At 50.8% G+C, this 22,518-nt stretch overlaps 1 long non-coding RNA gene across 1 annotated transcript; it reads left to right on the forward strand.

Moving 5' to 3' along the window:
* Nucleotides 1-21,038: 21,038 nt before the first annotated feature.
* LOC142872850 (uncharacterized) lies at nucleotides 21,039-21,738 on the forward strand. Its single transcript, XR_012920934.1, has 2 exons — nucleotides 21,039-21,155; nucleotides 21,568-21,738. It is a non-coding gene; the product is annotated as an uncharacterized LOC142872850 (long non-coding RNA).
* Nucleotides 21,739-22,518: the final 780 nt, after the last annotated feature.

Raw genomic sequence — 22,518 nt, forward strand, 5'->3', positions numbered from 1 at the left:
CACTTTTCTGCCCCAGGCTTTGCCCTTGGAAGATGACTTCTGTGTGCTCCACGGCTGGCAGTTGTGCCCCCTGGCTCCCAGTGGAGCGCAGTCAGGAGCAGCAGGAGCAGTAGACCAGAAGATGAAGGACAAACAGCTTGGGACTCTCCAGCCAGAGGGGAACTCATGGATCAGTCATATGATGTGTGATTGCTAAGAATGTTTCAAGGATGCCTCATTGCTGTGGTTTGGATGTTTGTCCCCTCCAAATCTCATGTTGAAATTCGATCCCCAGTGTTGGGGGTGGGCCTGGTGGGAGGTGTTTGTGTCAGGGGGCAGGTGCTTCATGAATGGCTTGGTGCCCTCCCAGCTGTAATAAGTGAGTACTCGCCGTATTAATTCGTGGGAGAGCTGGGTGTTTAAAAGAGCCTGGCGCCTCCTCCTCTCTCTTGTTCCATCTCTGGCCTCACAACAAACCTGATCCCCTTTTGCTTTTTGCCTTGACTGGAAGCTTTCTAAAGCCCTCCCCAAAGCAGATGCTGGCACCGCGCTTCTCATACAGCCTGCAGATAAACCTCTTTTCTGTAGAAATTACCCAGCCTTAGGCATTCCTTTACAGCAGCACAGACTAAAGCATCATCTCTCCACGTGAACTTGATGGTGTTTTCGCTCCACTTTGTCAAATTGTACGCAGGGAATTCTCAAGAAATATCATATCTATTTGTACAAAATTTGTTTTTGAAAGTTTTTAAAACTGTAGAAAACATGTATACCAGCTGTGACAAATTTGTTGTACATTTTTATTAATAAAAAGTTTCTGGGGCAGAAGGAGCCACTATAAATATTCAGCAGGGAAGGGCGGAATTAAGAAAACATGCATTAAGAAGTGCTGTGACATACGCTGTTATGAAAGAACCTCAGAGGGGACCGGTTACAAAGCGGCTGTAGTGATCTGAGCACAAGGGCGAAGCCACAAGTCAGTTTGTGAGAGTGGCCAGAACTTGGAATTATGACTCAATGTTTCTTGACCTGACGGGACACGAAAGTGACGCAGGCTATAAGACAACATGGCTCCATTTCTTCCTTGAAAGCACTGAAGTAGACTTTATGATTGTATTATCAATTAACACCGTTGTGCCAGCCCTCTGCTTTCCTATGGCAGCACGTGCCTCCTCTTCAATTCGCCTACACCACCACAACACGGAGGAGCAGGTGGATGGGAATGGAGAAATCACAACAAAAATAACGCATATGTCAGTTTTCCATACTAGTCTGTACATAGACACAACAGCTCACATTGTAGTTGCAAACATTTACTATCGAACTGAAGAACAGACTGTATAGATAGTAATAGGATCAATTTTATTTTTTCCTTCACTCTGTGGTGCTACAGCACAACTTAATAGAAAGAAATACATTCAGCCTTTGAACCATGAATGTCCTCGTCTTTGGAAATGTTTCTGAGTTACTAGATATAATCACATCTAAGTGGTTATAATAATTTATAAAATAAGAAATAAGCCAGTACAAACTTGAAACCGTTTAAGATTAAAATAACCAATCTTAATAAATATAAAATGTTAGTCATTCTAAAATTTGTCTCAATAAATACTGAAGAATTTAGAAGTTAAAAAAATCACAGAACACTCCTACACTGCTGGTGGGACTGCAAAGTAGTGCAACCTCTGTGGAAAGCAATATGGAGATACCTTAAAGCCATAGGCATAGATCTACCATTTGATCCAGCAATCCCATTACTGTGCAAATACCCAAAAGAACAAAAGACATTCTATAAAAAAGGACATCTGCACTCAAATGTTTATAGCAGCACAATTCACAATTGCAAAGATGTGGAAACAACCCAACTGCCCATCAATATATGAGTGCATTAATAAAACATGGTATATGTAAACCATGGAGTACTCTTCAGCTATAAGAAACAACGGTGATCTAGCACCTCTTGTATTTTCCTGGACAGAGCTGGAACCCTTCTACTAAGTGAAGTATCCCAAGAATGGAAAAACAAGCACCACATGTACTCACCAGGAAATTGGTATTAACGGATCAACACCTAAGTGGACACATAGGAATAACATTTATTGGGCGTCCGGCAGGTGGGAGGGGGAGGAAGGGATGGGTATATACATGCATAATGGGTGTTATGTGCACCATCTAGGGGATGGACACGCTTGAAGCTCTGACTCTGGAGGGGAAGGGGGGGGGAAGGCAACACACGTAACCGAAACATTTGTATCCTCATAATATGCTAAAATAAAAATAAATAAATAAATAAATCACAGAACAAACAGTTGTTTTATGACTATAAAAGCTATATTTTATGTTCAAATTCCAAAACTGTTTAAACGTTTTTATTGCTTCTAAAATACCTCTTGTTTTTATAAACCTTTGTAATAAAGACAATTATTTGGAACTCAGGGTTTTTGTATATATCTCACTTTGGATATTTAAACCCTTTTCTGTGGGTTTCTTTTTAGTAGTGATAAAAATTATTCATTTCTTGTTTCCGTGTGCAAAGCTTTGAGACTGTCCTGGCATATTGTTGGCAAGGGACCATTAGAATGCTAATAATGGTGGAAGAGTAACTTTGATTTTGAAATTCTATTACTTAAGATTTTATTGCATTCCCTTAACATGACAAATATTGAAGCATGTTAGTACAATAATTACAAACATTTCCCTAAAGTCATTTTGCCTGTCCATATTTCAAATAGATGAGGGAATTGGAATTTGGATATACAGTGCTAGTTCTTTTGATTATCTTTTGAGTGCTAAATTTTAAAACAACTTTTGTGAGACACACTGAAAGATTTTTTTTTCCTGGTACCAATTCATTTTTATTTTGACTTGGTAACGAATGCTTATTATCTTGGTATGAACTTGAAGTAAAATACCTGAATGCATAGCTGAAATATTTGTGAATTAATAATAAGGATAAGAATTGCAGTATGATGATGTTTGAATTTACATTTAAAATAAATCAGTAACTATGAAAGCAGGTAATTATCTTTTCAATAAAATGCATTACTACTGTATTTAATCAATTTTCTAAAAATCATTCTGAATTGCTCTTTATGTCATTGTGTCCAATTATTTGTGGCATAGCAAAAGTTATTACAGGATATTATTCATTTTGCTGTTAAGCTTTTTTAAAATCACACCATATTAAACATTTGGAGTCACAGTTCATCTCTTCTCCCAGCCAAATGAATCTGTTTTCCCCACATACAAACAGCACGACTTAGACCCCAGGATGAGACGTGTCTGGACAGCGGCAGCTTTCCCAAGTGTTCTTCACCTGCGAAGGGATAGGAAAAAATTCACAAAGTCACAACAACAAAGAATGCATAGTTTACCAGTGTACTTATTTCCAGATTCTGGAAAGGATTTCTGCCAAATAAAAGGCCAGTGAAAGAGGAAGCACAAACATGGTAGCTGCCCAAGCAGCTGCTCAAAGCAGTCTTGGAATAGGCAGGTTTAGGCCTCCCTGTTTCCAGCCTTCCAGCTTGAAGATTCCTAAAGTCAGACAGCCACACACTTGCCGAGTTTGGGATGCCCATGGTGCTGAGTCCAGCATTCCTCTCACTGCTCAGCCTCTCACACCTGTGAGAAATCCATGTTCAGGGACAGAGGAGGGCAGAGAGAAAAGGACCAGTCCAAGGCAGCCAGGGACCCAGATCTCCCTGGGAGCTTTCGCCCAGACGAGCGAGCGCCTGGAAGAGGAGAGCCACAGCACCGGTCTTAGCTGGTTCCCTAGGAAGTGAGTGGGTAGCAGAGACCTCATCGTTCACCTGGAGGCATCTGCCCGCTGGTTTCGGTCCCTCTCTGTATCACAGGGAATCGGGCCGCAGGCAGGAGCAGTCAGTTACAGGAGTATATTTCTCCATTAACCAATAACAAGGGGCCATAAGGAGAGAACAGGCTGGGATGAGAAACAGTGGGCTAAGGGCGAATAAAGTTGCCTGTCACTGGAGCTGGCTAAGATGAGAGAGGACTGGTATCAAACTAAAGTTAAAAGAAAAGTAAAATATGCATTGTGAGAATATTCATGAAGTGAATACTTACATAGTATCTTGAAGGTGTGTAGACATGTTTAAAAAGTCCCCAAAAGCTACATAGTATATATATGTAAAAAATATGCATGTAAATTATGGGCAGCTTCGATATTCTAAATCAGCTTTAAGTTATAAATGCTTTTTATTTTCTTATTTAAATATTTATATCTTTCACATTCTCTTCAAAGAACAATTATTTTTCAAATGAAACAGTTTATTTAAGATATGGAGGGATTAAATGGTGTTTAAGGTGTTTAAAATGCAATCCATACTTAATCTAGAGAAAACATTTGGTGGGTCCGTTTTACAGCTGCATGTTCTTCGTGTTGTGTGACTTTGTCTTTACTAAAAATCTATTTTTTCCTTTTATTCATCTATTCTACAGAGTAGCGCCTAGTATTGGAGGGACTTCTTTAGTTCATGAGACACTATTTATAACTTCTTGTTTAATCTTCACAGCTGTTCTGAGACACAGGTAAAGTGGGAGTTACTCTCACTGTTTAGAATGCGGAAGCCAGACCGCAACGTCGGGCGTGCAGCGCCAGCACTGGGCGGGGCCCAGACGCTTCGGCCCCGCGCCCTCTGCCCGCCCTCGGCCCCCGCGCCCTCTGCCCGCCCTCGGCCCCCGCGCCCTCTGCCCGCCCTCGGCCCCCGCGCCCTCTGCCCGCCCTCGGCCCCCGCGCCCTCTGCCCGCCCTCGGTGCCCGCGCCCTCTGCCCGCCCTCGGCCCCCGCGCCCTCTGCCCGCCCTCGGCCCCCGCGCCCTCTGCCCGCCCTCGGTGCCGGGCCGGCGTGTCCCTCCGGAGCCTTCAGAGTCTGCACTGCTCCAGCGCGAGCTGCCTGATTCCGCAGGAACAGAAAAAGAAGAGAGACAAGTGGGTCTCACAGTCTGAGGAGACTGTTTATCCTCTAGTTTTCTACTCAGCAGACAAAAATAGCAACAGCTCACAAGGGGAAGCCGTCCTGGAACCGGGCGGGGGACGGGCGCAGAGGACGCAGTGCGGTCTTTACCCCGAGTCTGGGATCTGAAGCCCTTCCCGGTGCCCGTCGGCCTCCGCACCACAGCTCGGGCAGCGCAGACGCAGCCCTCTGAGCCAGGCTGGAGGGGCTGCGCCTGCCCAGCTGGGCCGCGGGCCCGCGCCCTCTGCGGGCCGGCAGGTCCCGCCCGCCCGCCCCGCGCCCTCTGACTACGGCAAGTCCCGCCCGCCCGCCCCGCGCCCTCTGACGACCGCAGGTCCCGCCCGCCCGCCCCGCGCCCTCTGACGACCGCAGGTCCCGCCCGCCCCGCCCCGCGCCCTCTGACGACCGCAGGTCCCGCCCGCCCGCCCCGCGCCCTCTGTGGCCGGCAGGTCCAGCCCGCCCGCCCCGCGCCCTCTGACTACGGCAGGTCCCGCCCGCCCGCCCCGCGCCCTCTGACGACGGCAGGTCGCGCCCGCCCGCCCCGCGCCCTCTGACGACCGACCGCAGGTCCAGCCCACCCGCCCCGCGCCCTCTGACAACGGCAGGTCCCGCCCGCCCGCCCCGCGCCCTCTGACGACCGCCCGCAGGTCCAGCCCACCCGCCCCGCGCCCTCTGACGACCGCAGGTCCCGCCCGCCCGCCCCGCGCCCTCTGACGACCGCAGGTCCCGCCCGCCCCGCGCCCTCTGACGACGGCAAGTCCCGCCCGCCCCGCGCCCTCTGACGACCGCAGGTCCCGCCCGCCCCGCGCCCTCTGACGACCGCAGGTCCCGCCCGCCCCGCGCCCTCTGACGACCGCAGGTCCCGCCCGCCCGCCCCGCGCCCTCTGCGGCCGGCAGGTCCAGCCCGCCCGCCCTGCGCCCTCTGACGACGGCAGGTCCCGCCCGCCCGCCCCGCGCCCTCTGACGACGGCAGGTCGCGCCCGCCCGCCCCGCGCCCTCTGACGACCGCCCGCAGGTCCAGCCCACCCGCCCCGCGCCCTCTGACGACCGCAGGTCCCGCCCGCCCGCCCCGCGCCCTCTGACGACCGCAGGTCCCGCCCGCCCCGCGCCCTCTGACGACGGCAGGTCGCGCCCGCCCGCCCCGCGCCCTCTGACGACCGACCGCAGGTCCAGCCCACCCGCCCCGCGCCCTCTGACGACCGCAGGTCCAGCCCGCCCGCCCCGCGCCCTCTGACGACGGCAGGTCTCGCCCGCCCCGCGCCTTCTGACGACGGCAGGTCCCGCCCGCCCGCCCCGCGCCCTCTGACGACCGCAGGTCCCGCCCGCCCGCCCCGCGCCCTCTGACGACCGCCCGCAGGTCCAGCCCACCCGCCCCGCGCCCTCTGACGACGGCAAGTCCCGCCCGCCCCGCGCCCTCTGACGACCGCAGGTCCCGCCCGCCCCGCGCCCTCTGACGACCGCAGGTCCCGCCCGCCCCGCGCCCTCTGACGACCGCAGGTCCCGCCCGCCCCGCGCCCTCTGACGACCGCAGGTCCCGCCCGCCCGCCCCGCGCCCTCTGCGGCCGGCAGGTCCAGCCCGCCCGCTCCGCGCCCTCTGACGACGGCAGGTCGCGCCCGCCCGCCCCGCGCCCTCTGACGACCGACCGCAGGTCCAGCCCACCCGCCCCGCGCCCTCTGACAACGGCAGGTCCCGCCCGCCCGCCCGCCCCGCGCCCTCTAACGACCGCCCGCAGGTCCAGCCCACCCGCCCCGCGCCCTCTGACGACCGCAGGTCCAGCCCGCCCGCCCCGCGCCCTCTGACGACCGCAGGTCCCGCCCGCCCCGCGTCCTCTGACGACCGCAGGTCCCGCCCGCCCCGCGCCCTCTGACGACCGCAGGTCCCGCCCGCCCGCCCCGCGCCCTCTGACGACGGCAGGTCCCGCCCGCCCGCCCCGCGCCCTCTGCGGCCGGCAGGTCCCGCCCGCCCGCCCCGCGCCCTCTGACGACGGCAGGTCCCGCCCGCCCCGCGCCCTCTGACGACCGCAGGTCCCGCCCGCCCCGCGCCCTCTGACGACCGCAGGTCCCGCCCGCCCGCCCCGCGCCCTCTGACGACGGCAGGTCCCGCCCGCCCGCCCCGCGCCCTCTGCGGCCGGCAGGTCCCGCCCGCCCGCCCCGCGCCCTCTGACGACGGCAGGTCCCGTCCGCCCGCCCCGCGCCCTCTGACGACGGCAGGTCCCGCCCGCCCCGCGCCCTCTGACGACCGCAGGTCCCGCCCGCCCCGCGCCCTCTGACGACCGCAGGTCCCGCCCGCCCCGCGCCCTCTGACGACCGCAGGTCCCGCCCGCCCGCCGGGCGGGGGGCTGCGGGGCGCGGGCCATGCAGGGTCCGGAGGAGACCCTGGTGTTTCCTCCTGTGTGATACCTGGCTTTGAGAAAGTCACTAACCTTAATATACAAAACCTCTCATGACATTTTGAGCCTTTGTAATTTAAGAAATATAGCAAAGAGGTGGTTAAAACTTCAAAAATGTCGGCTTTGAGATACCTTAGGAGTACTGAGCCTCGCTGAGATACACGTGAGAGCCAAGAAGAGGTTGTGGGTGTATTTTTTTCCCAAGTAACCCTGAATTTATTATCATTACAGAAATAGAGCTGGACTACGAAAAATCTACTCATTCTATAAGAATTGTATTTGGAATAAATCTAAAAAAAATATGGTATCCCTGGTATATTTTAGGTACAAAATAAATATATATTTATGTCAAATCTTGACCTACTTGGTGAAAATTGTTGCGTCTTATTCAGTGATTCTCATTTATTTATAAACCCTGCACATTCGTCGTTTCTTTCCTCTTGGTACAACTCTTGCTTAACCCTCTGTTTGCTGCTTCTGCTGTGTCCTAAGAAATCCATATTTAAGTTAAGACAAATTTGTTTATTGAAATATTTTGTTTGTTAAACAATACTTTTACCTCATCACATATATAAATCTGTCTCTTCTCACTTTTTTTGGAAACTCTTTCTGAATGAGCTCCAGTAAAATAATCAGCAGGCACAACTGCAGGGATGAGACCTGGCACCGCCCCAAGGAGCTCAGACCGTGACAGAGGAGCAGACTGTACGCGTGCGTGTGCACCTATATGTTTTCATGAGTAATACGCTGCAATTTTAATGACAGAATTTTTACGAGGTTGAAAACATGTAAATGTAATAGATAAATTTTAGTAGGTATGAGGTAGGAAGGATAACAGAAGAGCCTACATAGGGTAGTAGATATTTGCACTAAGAATTAAAATATAAAAATACATTTATTGGGCTACTAAACAATGAAAAATATTCCAGGCAGACATAAGGTCCAAGCAGTGAAATCATAAAAGAATCAAGGCACCATAGGATTAACTGAAATTTAGAAAATAAAAAAGGCATAATTAGAAACATGCCTTAACATCTAGGAATTGGAAAGGCTTTGAAGAGGAAGATAAGCTATTGTAAATAACTTTGAATTTCATCCTATAGTCAGTGTAAGAGTTTAAAGCAGAGGAAAATATAAAGCTTTATATTAAGAAAAAATCACTCTGATTACAGAATAGAGAATGAATTTTGGAAATGGGAAAGGGAATGACTAGAGGCAGTAATCCAAAGGAGAGAAAACATGAAGTTCACCCCAGATCACGTTGTGGGTAAGAGAAGGAGCTGGATATAAGAAACAGGGCACCCCAACATGTAAGAATCTGCAGCAGCCCAAGACCTGGTACAGAAGGAGGTTAAGGAAGAAGCTAAGGTGTCTTAAGTTGCACTTTGTTCCTGTGTGGGTGTTTGGGCGGTTTTGCAGATTGAGGTGGGGAATAGAAGAGTAACGGAGAGAGAATGTTTCATTTGAACAGATCAAGCTCCAGATATGTGTGGACAACTTCAAAGTTTAAGCCACATGAAATTGACAACATTTGAATTTTTTTGTTAATGAACCCACAGAAGGTTTTATTTTATTTTCTAGGCTTAATTGTTCATCACATAGAAAGCCAGTTACTGACACAAGGAGGATTGTCAAGGAAGAAAGGAAGTTTATGGTGAATGATGTCCACTGGGAGGTGGGAGGACTGCCTCAAGTCCTCCTACCTGGGCCCGTGGTTATTGTAGAGGTGAGATGAATAATGCATGCAGTGAGTGAGCATCATGCATGTTCAGGTGGAGTGCAGGGTGTGCGAGCACAGTGAAAAATCATACTGGCACATACATGGCATGATAAAAAAATGGCAGATAAGCCCCTCCTAAGGTAGAGATTTTATTAATAGTAGTATAATGAGCTAGGGGTTAATATTGGTCATCCTTTTGCTTTTGTGCACATGCAGGTGTTGGGGAGTAGGTTACTAAGTGGTGGAATGCCACTTATCTTGACTTCGCTGGAGTGGTGTGAGGCCTTGTGGCTTGTAGTTAGTTTGTGGCTCAAGGAGGTTCACTGTTTCTGAAAACCTACTCAAAAGGGAAATGGATCAGTGAAACAGAAAGTTACAAAGCTCTGGTCAGCAAATCTTACAGGCCTGGGAACTTGAAACATAAGAGAACTGCAAAAAGGCTTTTTGTTCATGGAGCCGGTTACATTTTTATATCTATAAAAGGCAATTTTATATGAAATAAGCCAATAAATATTTGCATTTATGTTCTAAAGGAACCCACAAGCTCAGTCCCCCTGCCTCGTCTCCAACTATGGCTCAATGTTCTGTTATAAATTCACAGTTCTGTAAGACTTGTTAAAATATTCTAATTAATACAGCCAGGAAATAAATACAAAGGTAGTAATTCATGAATTAGAAAGCAGAAATAGTGACAGTTATGTAAAATCCAGGAACTTTTTGCTTAGGATTCATGAAAAGAGACAAGATAATAGATAAAAGTGACACCTATTACCAAGAAAAAATAGTAGAAGAAAGTGGAGATTAAAATATCAAAAATGTCTCAATGTCTTTTCTACTTGCAGAAAAAATAAAATACCAACATAAAAGAAATACAACTTGTTAAAGAGATATTTATGTAACTGCTAATGAATTTGAACATTTTTATGAAATTATGTATTTAAAAATTGGCTCAGAGTGGTTTAGAATGGGAAAATAGCTAGAAAGACCAACAAAATCAAAACTGGATCAAGAATAAACAGAAAATATGAATAGATCTATTATTACAAGCAAGGATACTGAATCAGTAACTTAAAACCTTTAAATAAAAATAGTCCAAACTCAGATGGCTTGATGGGTGAATTCCATCAAAGCTTTAAAGAAAAACTAATATCAGTTCTCTAGGCTCTCTTCCCCAAAAGTAAAAGAGTAGTGAACACTTCCCCACTCATTCTGTGAGGTCATGATTACCCTGATAGCAAAGCCAGAAAAAGTCATCACAAGGGGATAAAAAGAAAAAAAAAAGACACAAAACTACTTACAAATAGCTTTTATCAATATAGATACAAAATGATTCAATAGAATAAATTCCAGCAATGTATAAAAAGGATTATATAGCATAATCAAGTGAGATTTATCTTAAGAAGCAAAATCAGTTTAATAGCCAAAAATTAATTAATATAATATTCCATTCAAAAGAATGAAGAGTGTATTAAGGTTGTGCTTTTGTTTTTGTTTTGTTTTGTTTTGTTTTTGAGACAGGGTCTCATTCTGTTGCCCTGAGTTACTGAGTTCCTACAAGGCTGGAGTGCAGTTGCCCAATCCTAGCTCACTGTAAGCTCAACCTCCTGGGCTTAAGTGACCGTCCAACCCCAGCCTCCCGGGTAGCTGGGACTATAGGTGCACACCACCATGCTTGGCTAACTTTTTAAATTTTGTAGAGACTAAAGTGCTAGGGTTACAGCCATGAGCCACCATGCCTGTCCTTAAGCATGTCTTTTTCTTAATGTTTTTTTTTTGTTGTTGTTTTGTTTGTTTGTTATTTTTGATTCTTTTATACTTAGGCCTTGTAGACTCTGAAGCAACTGCTCCTTGCAGGCCTAGTCGATTCCTAGAGAGAGCAAACAACTTGCCTACAAGAACATCTTGCAGGCTGGCATATACCAGCCAGCCCAGAGCCTACACACCCAAGCACCTCCTCTATTGGGCTCTCACACTCAGGGATATGTTCCCCGGGGACAAGTATCCAACAATTAGGCCACTAGGAGAGCCTCTAAGCAAGCTGGAATTGTTAAAACTAGCCAATTCTAAGCCTGTTTAACCTGCTTTGCCCATTTTTCCCCATGGAAACTGCAGCAAGGCCCCTGCCCTCTGTTTCCCTGGATCCGTCTGTCTCCCAGCAGACCCGCTGCTGCCCACCTGGCCCTGTGTGGCAGAAACAGCTCCTGTCTCTGGGAGCTCCAAGTAACCTTCTTCCTTCACGATAGTCATTTCCTTGTATGTGTGTCTTATTATACAGGGTTTTAAAAAATCCCGAGTTCCCTTAAAACACAGGTAAGAGCCACATGATTATCTCAATAGACACAGAAAAAGCAGTTGAAAAAACCCAGCAGTCTTTCATGATAAAATTACTCAACAAACTAGAGATAGATTGGAACTTTTTCAAACTTATAAAGAACATCCTTAAAAAATTCACAGCTAACATCACATTGTTGTTAAAAGATGGAATGTTTGTCCCCTAATATCAGAAACAAGACAAGGATATCCAGTCTTGCCACTTCTATTCAAAATTGTGCAGGAAGCTCCAGACAAGACGATCAGTCAAGAGAAAGATGTAACAGGCATCCAGGCTGGAAAGGTAGAAATAAAAGTATCTTTATTTGCAGACCTTGTATATAGAAAATTCTAAGGAATCCACTAAAACACTATTACAAATAATATTTCAGCAGGTTACAAGACAGAAGATCAGTATACAAAAATCAATTTTATTTTTATACACTGGTGTATTAGTTTTCTATTGCTGCTGCTATACAGTTTACCAAAAATTTGGGGGCTTAAAATAAAATAAATGTATGATCTTTTAGTTCTGTGGGTCAGCAATGTGACCTGGGGTGCAACAGGCTAAAATCAAGGAGGTGGCAGGGCTTCATTCCTGTCTGCAGGCTCGGAGGGATGATTTGTTTCCTTGCTTTTTCCAACTTCTCTGGGCCACGTGTGGCCCTGCCTCATAGCTCCTGCCTTGCGTCATGCAGTTCTGCTTCCGTCTCACTTCTCCTTCCCTCCTGGGAAATTGTGGGGATATGGGTCTGTGATTTCTTTTTGGAGTGATAGAAATGCCTTCACATGGATTATGGTGGTGATCGTGCAACCAACACTGTGAATACACTAAAATCCTTTGAATTGTGTAGTCTAAATGGATGAATAGTATGATACATGAGTGATATCTCAAGAAAGCTGTTAAAAATACAGAAAAACAGGGACATTGACATGAATAATATTCAGATAAATATAAATTAATATATTAATTTCTATAATATAGCATTTTCACAAAACTCAAAATTATTTACAATTTTATTTTCTCTTCATAAATACTTTAAGTTAATAATAAAAATTATAGTGATGCTGATAAGACAACACAGTAAAAATCACAGGAATTATGATAAGATGACAGAAATAACTGAGAAAACAGTACCACCAAGAAACAGCTATAGATCAAATATTAGGGTATAACTTTTGTTCTATATTAAGATATTTTTTAAGTGAAACCAAGATGAGGATAGCTTATATAAATTGCATAGGTACAATTTTTCAAAATGTAGTGTAAATGTGTTTTCTTTGATTATTTTAAGCATAATTTAACATCTAATTGAAAAATTATTTGAGTAATCTTGTGTTAGTATGCTTATACACATATGCAGAATATGGCAAAAACATCCACAGTATTTCAAGAAATTATGAAAAAGTAAGAGATAAGCCTCATGAGTTGATGAAATATTTTACCTGTGGGTTTAAAATTTGGCATTTAAACCTGCTAAGGTCTAGGGCAGCACTCCAGTGATTGGTAGGAGTGTAAATGTTATTATGGTTTTCAAATGAGTTATGAGCATCAGGATAAATGAGCATGACTTTCCAAATGCTTGAGTATAAAGGTTCTCATAGAGACACTAAGGGAAATTAAGAGGTTAGTAAATTTAAAGCATGGTAAAATAAATATTTCTTTATGCTACAGATAGTCACTTTGTAAAATTCATAGCCACAGAAAGATAGCTAAGTAAATATTGAGTCTTGGTAATTTTATGAGTAATAGTAAAGGTTTATGTTAACTAAGACATTGATAAAAGTGCTGGCAAACAGATTATAATAAGTGAGCTGTGTTGAAATGTGAACAGAAGCCAATATATTCATGAAAAGAGATTTGGTCCTAAAAGATACCGAAAAGAGGAATCTGAGATTAAAACACACTGTCAGCTGTACTGACTGTGAAGGCCATTCACCTGAGTGTCCGTTGACCTGGGTCCTGTCCTAGACGTTCCATGCTGGCAACGTTTATTTCCTTTGTGCTGTTCCTTGGTACGTAAGGGTACCTTACTTGGAAAGCACATGGAAAAGATGTGGCTTGAGTGATTCACACCTGGTCTGTCACGTGGCAGACCAAAGGGCTCTTTATTGTGAGGAGGAGGTCATTTGTCCCAATGCCATTCAGGGAAGGATGTTGAAATGAGGGTACAGCCGGGGCATCTGCCAGTTGTCCCAGCTACTCAGGAGGCTTAGGTGGGAGGACCCCTCCAGCCCAGGATAGTGAGATCTCGTCTCTAACAAATAAAAAAAAATTAAAAAATTAATGAAGCGATTGTAAAAGAACAAGATGAAGACAAGTATTTCCTACTTATGGTTTTGCTGAAAACTTGACTTGAGAGGTTTGGATTAGCCTGGTAGCCTGGTTCGGATACTGCATTTTACATTTACTTTCCTGAATTTTGCATTAAATATTCATGAAAATGATAATAATAATCATTACCATTACTTTAAAGATAGTATCAAACAGTACCAAAATGTACAGAGAATATTTTAGGCCAAATCTCAGCTGGAATACTCACCAGTTTTAACATGACAGTAATGGAATACTAAAATTAGTAAGGCTACCGCCTATATGCATTTTCCTCTGAAACAGAATTTTGATGCCCTCCAAATTATGATGGCTAGTATTTATTTAACAGTTAATATGTGTCAGGTACTGTTATAATTATACTTACAGGTATCAACATGTACTTCTGGGGGGTGGATGTGCTTTTTACACATTAGGAGGAAGGATGTAAGCAGGGCAGCAGAATAAGAGGTCCTAGCCTTCAGTACCTGCCACAGAAATTTCAACTAGCAACTGTCCACAAACAAGAACACCTTGGTGAAAACTCTCAAAATTGGAAATAAGCCTTGGTCACCCGTGTGGTCCACAGAGCAGTATAAAAACCCCATGGAAATGGTAAGACAGGCAGTCTCATTTGATCATTTCATGCCTCAGGCTCCTCCAAGTCAGCACAGTTCTACCAGAGATGACTCCCCAGGGGCCATGGTGACTGCGGAGGGAAAGGAGAACTGCAGGCTGCCATCCAGCTTCCCTTGCATTCTGGGATGCTTCCCAGGAACCCACTTTATTCTAACCTCAAGGGAAACACAGGAGGGAATAACACAGCTAGATCACCTGGGGTCAGGCAGAAACAAAGCCAAGGAGGTCGAGCCCACAGTCACCAGCGCATACACCTTGGTAACTCCGGGTATTTGGCAAGGTTGGCACCCAGTCAGAGGTTTAACTGTGTAATCCACAGCTAACAGCATGGCCCACCCACAGAGTTGACCTGGTCACTTCCAGAAGTAAAGGGAAGTTCCATGTGGCTTGAAATCTTACATGGCCAACTTCCAGAACAGGCCTCTGATATACCCTGGTGCTCTAGCCAGGGAGAGAGATGCTACAGCAAATTTAGAAAGGAGCAGAGGCTAGATTTGCCACAGATGGGAGTTTAAACAGTGCTCAGATCAGCTTCAAAACCCACCCAAAGTTTCCACCTGGGCAGAGAAGGCAAACCTCAACCATGAATTCCTACTGAGGCCAGCAGCTAGTCCCATCCATCCTGATCAGCAGCTCCACCTAACCTCAGGGATCCTCCTGAAGACCTGTCCAGCTGCTGAACTAAAAAATTGGCACCACCTGGCTGGGGAAAGCACTCTGTGGCCCAGCCAGATTGGAGATGATTGCTGGGACTAACCAGCAACTCAGCCTGATTGCAGAGCTCAGAGAGTGGCGCCCAATAGCAGAGCCCAGCGAGCTCCCCACCCAAACACTGAACAAAGACAGCAGCCAAGGCACCTAGAGAACCTAAAAGCAAGCTCTGCCAGCCCAGGGCCATTATCAGCCTGTCATCTAGAATCTCTAGACTAGACTAAATGGTGAAGGTCTATCCAGGACAAACAACATTTGCAAAAGCTGGAAAAAGTGTACGCCTCCTCAAGTATGCAGACACTCATGCAACAACAGAAGGATTACAAAGACACATAAAATCATGACACCTCCAAAAGAAACTGACAAAGATCCAAAAATGAACTCTAAAGAAAGGGAAATCTAAGAAATGAAAAGGAATTTAGAATCCTCATAAAGAACTTCAGCAAACTATAAGAATATATAGATTTGAAAATTAAATGAAATTTGGAAGATAATAATAAAATGAGAAGTTTGATAAAGAAATAGAAACAACAACAACAAAAAAATAGAAATCCTAGAGATGAAGAAGACAGTGACTGAACTGAACAATACTAGGAAACTTCAACAGCAGGCTTGACCAAGCTCAAGAAAGAATCAGTGAGCTTGAAGATAGAACATTTGAAATTATCCTATCAGAGGAACAAAAAGAAGAAAAGAATGAAAAAGAATCAAGAAAGTTATGAGATACCATCAGGAGATCTAACATATACATAATAGGAATTCAAGAAGGAAAAGAAAAAAAAAAAGATCAAGAAAGTATATTTGAAGAAGTACTAGCTGAAAACTTTTCTATATGGAGAAAGATGACAACATCCAGGTACAGGAAGCATAGATGTTTCCAATCAAATTCAAATCAAAAAGGAATTCTCCAAGACACATAATAATCAAACAATCAAAAATCAAAGACAAAGAAAAATTTCTGAGAGTAGCAAGGGATAAAAAACATATTACATAAAAAGGGGTCCCAATAGGACTATATCAGTAGATTTCTCAGAAGAAATCTGAGAAGCCAAGAAAGAATGGGATAATATATTTCATGAGCTGAAGGAAAAAGAAAAAAACCTGTCAATCAAGAATATTTTACCTAGCAAATCTGTCTCTCCCAAATGAAGGAGAAATAAAAACTTTCCCAGATGAACATAAGCTAGCAGAATTCATCACTGCTCTACTGCCTTACAGGAATTGCTAAGAGGACTTCTTGAAGCTGAAACAAAATGCTGCTAATTAAGAACATAAAAATTAAAGAATCTTCAAAACTCACTGGTATAAGTAATATAAGAATACAAGCTATGTTCAGAATATTCTAGAATTGTAATAATGGTATTTAAAGCAATCTTATTTATAGTATGAGGGTTAAAAGACAGAATTGTTAATAACAACTGTAGGTAAAAAAAAAGTGTCAAGAGATATATTACAAAACTTTGTAAATGCTGACAGCAAGAACATAAAATCTTGGGGGAGAGAATAAAAGTGTATAGTTGTACACAAAGTTAACCGGTTATCACCCTGAAATAGACTGTTATCAGATATTTTGTGTAAAGCTTTATGATAATCAGAAAGCAAAAATCTATGGTAGATGCACAAAACAAAAATAGGAAAGATTCAAAGAATACCACTAGAGAAAACCATCAAACCACAAAGGAAGACACCAAGAGAAGAAGAAAGAAACATGTCTACAAAACAATCAGAAAACAATAATTAATGGCAGTAATAAGTCATTACCTATCAATAATTACATTCAATGTAAATGCATTAAATTTTCCAATTAAAAAATACTGAATGACTGAACGATAAAAAACAAGACATGACTGTCTGCTGCCTACAGGAGACTAGCTCTAGCTTTAGGATGTATGCAGGGCGACAGTGAAGGAATATAAAAAGATACTCAATGCAAATGGAAGCCAAGAAAGAGCTAGGGTGTTTGTAGTTATAGCAATCAAAAGAGACTTTAAGTAAAAAATTATCACTAGAGACAAAGAAATTCATTATATAATAATTAAGGGATCAATTTATCAAGACAATATAACAATCGTAAATATATCAGCACCAAACATAGGAGCACCTAAATATATAAATATTAAAGGGTCCGAAGGGACGGAAGGACAGCGAACAATAATGTCAGGGGCTTCAGTATCCCACTGCCAATAATGGTCAGATCACCTAGACACACACCCGTAAGGGAACACTGGCTCGGACGCCACTCGAGGCCGGTGGCCCTCCCGACGCACAGGAAACAACGCGCCTCAGCGGCGGGAGCAGGCGCCTGTCCAGCGCACAGGACATGCCCCAGGTAGGGCGCACGGGGCGCCACAAGGGTCGGCGCATTTAAGAAGACTGAACTTATACCCAGTACAGATGAGGAAACGGACACAGGAAAAGGAATCTGCCCGGGGCCTTCACGCATAAAATCGGAAGGAGCTTTAGTTCAAACCTGGGAAGCCACAGCCTGCGTTTCTAACTGGTCCTCTGTTCCTCCCCCCTCCCTCTCCCCCTCCCTCCCCTCCCATCCCCTCCTCCGCCTCCACTCCTCCTCCTCCTCCTCCCCTCCCCCCCTCCCCTCCCCCTCCCCTCCCCCCCTCCCCTCCCCCTCCCTCCCCCTCCCTCCCCTCCCCCCTCCCCCTCCCCCTCCTCCTCCCCCTCCCCCTCCTCGTCCTCCCCTCCCCTCCTCCTCCTCCTCCCCCTCCTCCCCCCTCCTCCTCCTCCCCTCCTCCTCCTCCCCTCCTCCCCCCTCCTCCTCCCCCCTCCTCCTCCTCCCCTCCTCCTCCCCTCCTCCCCCCCTCCTCCTCCCTCCTCCCCCCCTCCTCCTCCCTCCTCCCCCCTCCTCCTCCTCCTCCCCCCTCCTCCTCCTCCTCCTCCCCCCTCCTCCTCCTCCTCCTCCTCCCCCCCTCCTCCCCCTCCTCCTCCCCCCCTCCTCCCCCTCCTCCTCCCCCCTCCTCCTCCTCCTCCCCCCTCCTCCTCCTCCTCCCCCCTCCTCCTCCTCCTCCCTCCTCCTCCTCCTCCCTCCTCCTCCTCCTCCCTCCTCCTCCTCCTCCTCCTCCCTCCTCCTCCTCCTCCCTCCTCCTCCTCCTCCTCCTCCTCTCCCCCTCCTCCCCCCTCCCCCCTCCTCCCCCCTCCCCCCTCCTCCTCCTCCCCCCCCTCCTCCTCCCCCCCCTCCTCCTCCCCCCCCTCCTCCTCCCCCCCCTCCTCCTCCTCCCCCCCTCCTCCTCCTCCTCCTCCCCCCTCCTCCTCCTCCTCCCCCCTCCTCCTCCTCCTCCCCCCTCCTCCTCCTCCTCCCCCCTCCTCCTCCTCCTCCCCCCTCCTCCTCCTCCTCCTCCCCCCTCCTCCTCCTCCTCCCCCCTCCTCCTCCTCCTCCCCCCTCCTCCTCCTCCTCCCCCCTCCTCCTCCTCCTCCCCCCTCCTCCTCCTCCTCCCCCCCTCCTCCTCCTCCTCCCCCCTCCTCCTCCCTCCTCCTCCTCCCCCCTCCTCCTCCCTCCTCCCTCCCCTCCTCCTCCTCCTCCTCCTCCTCCTCCTCCCCCTCCTCCTCCTCCTCCTCCCTCCTCCCTCCTCCCTCCTCCTCCCTCCTCCTCCTCCCTCCTCCTCCTCCCTCCTCCTCCTCCCTCCTCCTCCCTCCTCCTCCCTCCTCCTCCTCCTCCTCCTCCTCTCCTCCTCCTCCTCTCCTCCTCCTCCTCTCCTCCTCCTCCTCTCCTCCTCTCCTCCTCCTCCTCCCCTCCTCCTCCTCCTCCCCTCCTCCTCCTCCTCCCCTCCTCCTCCTCCTCCCCTCCTCCTCCTCCTCCCCTCCTCCTCCTCCTCCCCTCCTCCTCCTCCTCCCCCTCCCCTCCTCCTCCTCCCCTCCTCCTCCTCCCCTCCTCCTCCTCCTCCTCCTCCCCCTCCTCCTCCCCTCCTCCTCCTCCTCCTCCTCCTCCCCCTCCTCCTCCCCCTCCTCCTCCTCCCCCTCCCCCTCCTCCTCCCCCTCCTCCTCCTCCCCCTCCTCCTCCTCCCCCTCCTCCTCCTCCTCCTCCCCCTCCTCCTCCTCCTCCTCCCCCTCCTCCTCCTCCTCCTCCCCTCCTCCTCCCCTCCTCCTCCCCTCCTCCTCCCCTCCTCCTCCTCCCCTCCTCCTCCTCCCCTCCTCCTCCTCCCCTCCTCCTCCTCCCCTCCTCCTCCTCCCCTCCTCCTCCTCCTCCCCTCCTCCTCCCCTCCTCCTCCTCCTCCTCCCCTCCTCCTCCTCCTCCCCTCCTCCTCCTCCTCCCCTCCTCCTCCTCCTCCTCCCCTCCTCCTCCTCCTCCTCCCCTCCTCCTCCCCTCCTCCTCCTCCTCCTCCCCTCCTCCTCCTCCTCCCCTCCTCCTCCCCTCCCCCCCTCCCCCTCCCCTCCCCCTCCCCTCCCCCTCCCCCTCCCCCCCTCCCCTCCCCCCCCTCCCCCTCCCCCCCTCCCCTCCCCCCCCTCCTCCTCCCCTCCCCCCCTCCTCCTCCCCTCCCCCCCCTCCTCCTCCCCTCCCCCCCTCCTCCTCCCCTCCCCTCCTCCTCCTCCTCCCCCTCCCCTCCCCTCCTCCTCTTCCTCCCCCTCCCCTCCTCCTCCTCCTCCCCCTCCCCTCCTCCTCCTCCTCCCCCTCCCCTCCTCCTCCTCCTCCCCCTCCCCTCCTCCTCCTCCTCCCCCTCCCCTCCTCCTCCTCCTCCCCCTCCCCTCCTCCTCCTCCTCCCCCTCCCCTCCTCCTCCTCCTCCCCCTCCCCTCCTCCTCCTCCCCCTCCCCTCCTCCTCCTCCCCCTCCCCTCCTCCTCCCCCTCCCCTCCTCCTCCCCCTCCCCTCCTCCTCCCCCTCCCCCTCCCCTCCCCCTCCCCCTCCCCCTCCCCTCCCCCTCCCCCTCCCCCTCCCCTCCTCCTCCCCCTCCCCCTCCCCTCCCCCTCCCCCTCCCCTCCTCCTCCCCCTCCCCTCCTCCTCCCCCTCCCCTCCTCCTCCCCCTCCCCCTCCCCTCCCCCTCCCCCTCCCCCTCCCCTCCTCCTCCCCCTCCCCTCCTCCTCCCCCTCCCCTCCTCCTCCCCCTCCCCTCCTCCCTCCCCTCCTCCCCTCCTCCTCCCCCTCCCCTCCTCCTCCCCCTCCCCTCCCCCCCTCCTCCTCCCCTCCCCCCCCTCCTCCTCCCCCTCCCCTCCTCCTCCTCCTCCTCCCCCTCCCCTCCTCCTCCTCCTCCCCCTCCCCTCCTCCTCCTCCTCCCCCTCCCCTCCTCCTCCTCCTCCCCCTCCCCTCCTCCTCCTCCTCCCCCTCCCCTCCTCCTCCTCCTCCCCCTCCCCTCCTCCTCCTCCCCTCCCCCCCTCCCCTCCTCCTCCCCCTCCCCTCCTCCTCCCCCTCCCCTCCTCCTCCCCCTCCCCTCCTCCTCCCCCTCCCCTCCTCCTCCCCCTCCCCTCCTCCTCCCCCTCCCCCTCCCCTCCTCCTCCCCCTCCCCCTCCCCTCCTCCTCCTCCTCCCCCTCCCCTCCTCCTCCTCCTCCCCCTCCCCTCCTCCTCCTCCCCTCCCCCCCTCCCCCCTCCTCCTCTCCCCCCTCCTCCCCTCCCCCCTCCCCCTCCTCCTCCCCCTCCCCCTCCCCCTCCTCCCCTCCTCCTCCTCCTCCTCCCCTCCCCCTCCTCCCCTCCCCCCCTCCTCCCCTCCCCCCTCCTCCCCTCCCCCCTCCTCCCCTCCCCCCTCCCCTCCTCCCCTCCCCCTCCTCCCCCCTCCTCCTCCCCCTCCTCCTCCCTCCTCCTCCCCCTCCTCCCCCCCTCCTCCTCCCCCTCCCCTCCTCCTCCCCCTCCTCCCCCGCCTCCCCCTCCCCTCCTCCTCCGCCTCCCCCTCCCCTCCCCCTCCCCTCCCCTCCCCTCCTCTTCTTCTTCTTGACAGGGGCTCGCTAGATGCAGGATGCGGGATGTGGCTGCGGTCCGAGCTCCCGCGCTCCGAACCCGGAACCCGGAATCCCAAACTCAGAATCCCGAACCCAGAACCCAGAACCCGGAACCCCGCGCGCCCCTGCGCCTGGGCCGGCCCACCGCGTCGGGTGAGCGCGGCCCCCAGCGGGCGCTGCCCTCCCGGAGATGCGCCCGCTCCCGCCTGGCCTGGCTCCTCCTCCGCTCCTCTGGGAACCAGCTGTCGGTCTGTCTGCGCCTGGGCGGGCGGCTGGGAGGGCGGCGGGCAGGCGGCGTGGCGGGCGCCTGTGTGGGAGGCTGGCTGGAGGCTGGCGGGCGGCGGGCGGGAGGCTGGCGGGAGGTGGGCGGTCGCCTGGGTGGGAGGCTGGCGGGCGGCGGGCGGGAGGTGGGCGGTCGCCTGGGTGGGAGGCTGGCGGGCGCCTGGGCAGGAGGCGGGCAGGAGCCTGGGCTGGAGGCTGGCGGGCGGCGTGGCGGGTGGCTGGCTGGAGGCTGGCGGGAGGCAGGCAGGCGCCTGGGCGGGAGGCTGGCCCCGCAGACCCGTGCGGCTGCTCACACGGGTTTCCCTTGGGGAAGTGCGGCTGCCGCGGGCTTCACAGTCTGGTCTTCTACATGAATCATCTTCTCTGCACCTTTTACAGAATTATTATTACCTTGAATCCCAATTCGCCTGTTTTCTGTCACAAGGCTCATGAGATCGTCTACATGGGGAGTCTGCACAGTGGCACGTCTGTCCAGAGAATTATTGGTGGCCATGGTGCTGACAAGCTACCATGCCTCCCAAATAAACTCCTTGGGGAGGTTTAAACTCTTATCTAAAAGGTCTGCTTCTTGGGGAACCCAACTTAAGGTAATGCTCTTAAACAGGTGGCACCTAAGCTCGGAGTGCTCGACACTGGGACCCCCATGTTCATTCCGTCTTGTAAGCTTGCTCCCAGGCTTATCCCTGTAGACGCGGGTCCATCTGCTGTGGTGCAGCACAAGAGGCCTCTGGCTTTGTCTTAGACCACAGGCGGCCGACGTGACAGGGACCTGGACCCCACCCCCACCCCATGCCTGGGGACTTCAGGCAGCAAGAGCTGATGTCGCTAGTGTTTCCTGAGCCAATTGCTGGACAAAGTCATGAAGAATGTGGGGCGGATAGCACAGTCCTGAAGGATGTTTGCCCCAGGAGTGGGGGACATCACCCCTGGGCGCCACAGAAGGTCACTAAATCTGGGAATGGACAGGTCACAGGTGACCGCATGGCTCCAATGTCTCCCGTGGAGCCCTTCCATGCCTGAGTGAAGGGACCTCGGCAACCCCAGAGCAGTGGATTTGCCAGGCCAGGGGCACCAGAGTGGTAAGACTGCCTCCTTGTACTTGTCCCTTGACTCCTGCTCACGTGTCTGGTGCCCATTTTCTGACTCTCCTAAGAAAGAGGAGGAGGGTACAAGACCCTGGGCCTCCAGGCTGCCAGCGGGCAGCTGCAGCAGCCAATGATTCTGATGCCATCTGGGCTTCGGGAGAATCAGGATAGGACACTGGCCTCCCACAGAGACCTGTACTGTCTCACCAACGCTTGAGTTCTTGTTCATTTATACCAGTGTCTG

Source organism: Microcebus murinus, chromosome 9, assembly GCF_040939455.1.
Source record: "Microcebus murinus isolate Inina chromosome 9, M.murinus_Inina_mat1.0, whole genome shotgun sequence".
Lineage (NCBI taxonomy): Eukaryota > Metazoa > Chordata > Mammalia > Primates > Cheirogaleidae > Microcebus > Microcebus murinus.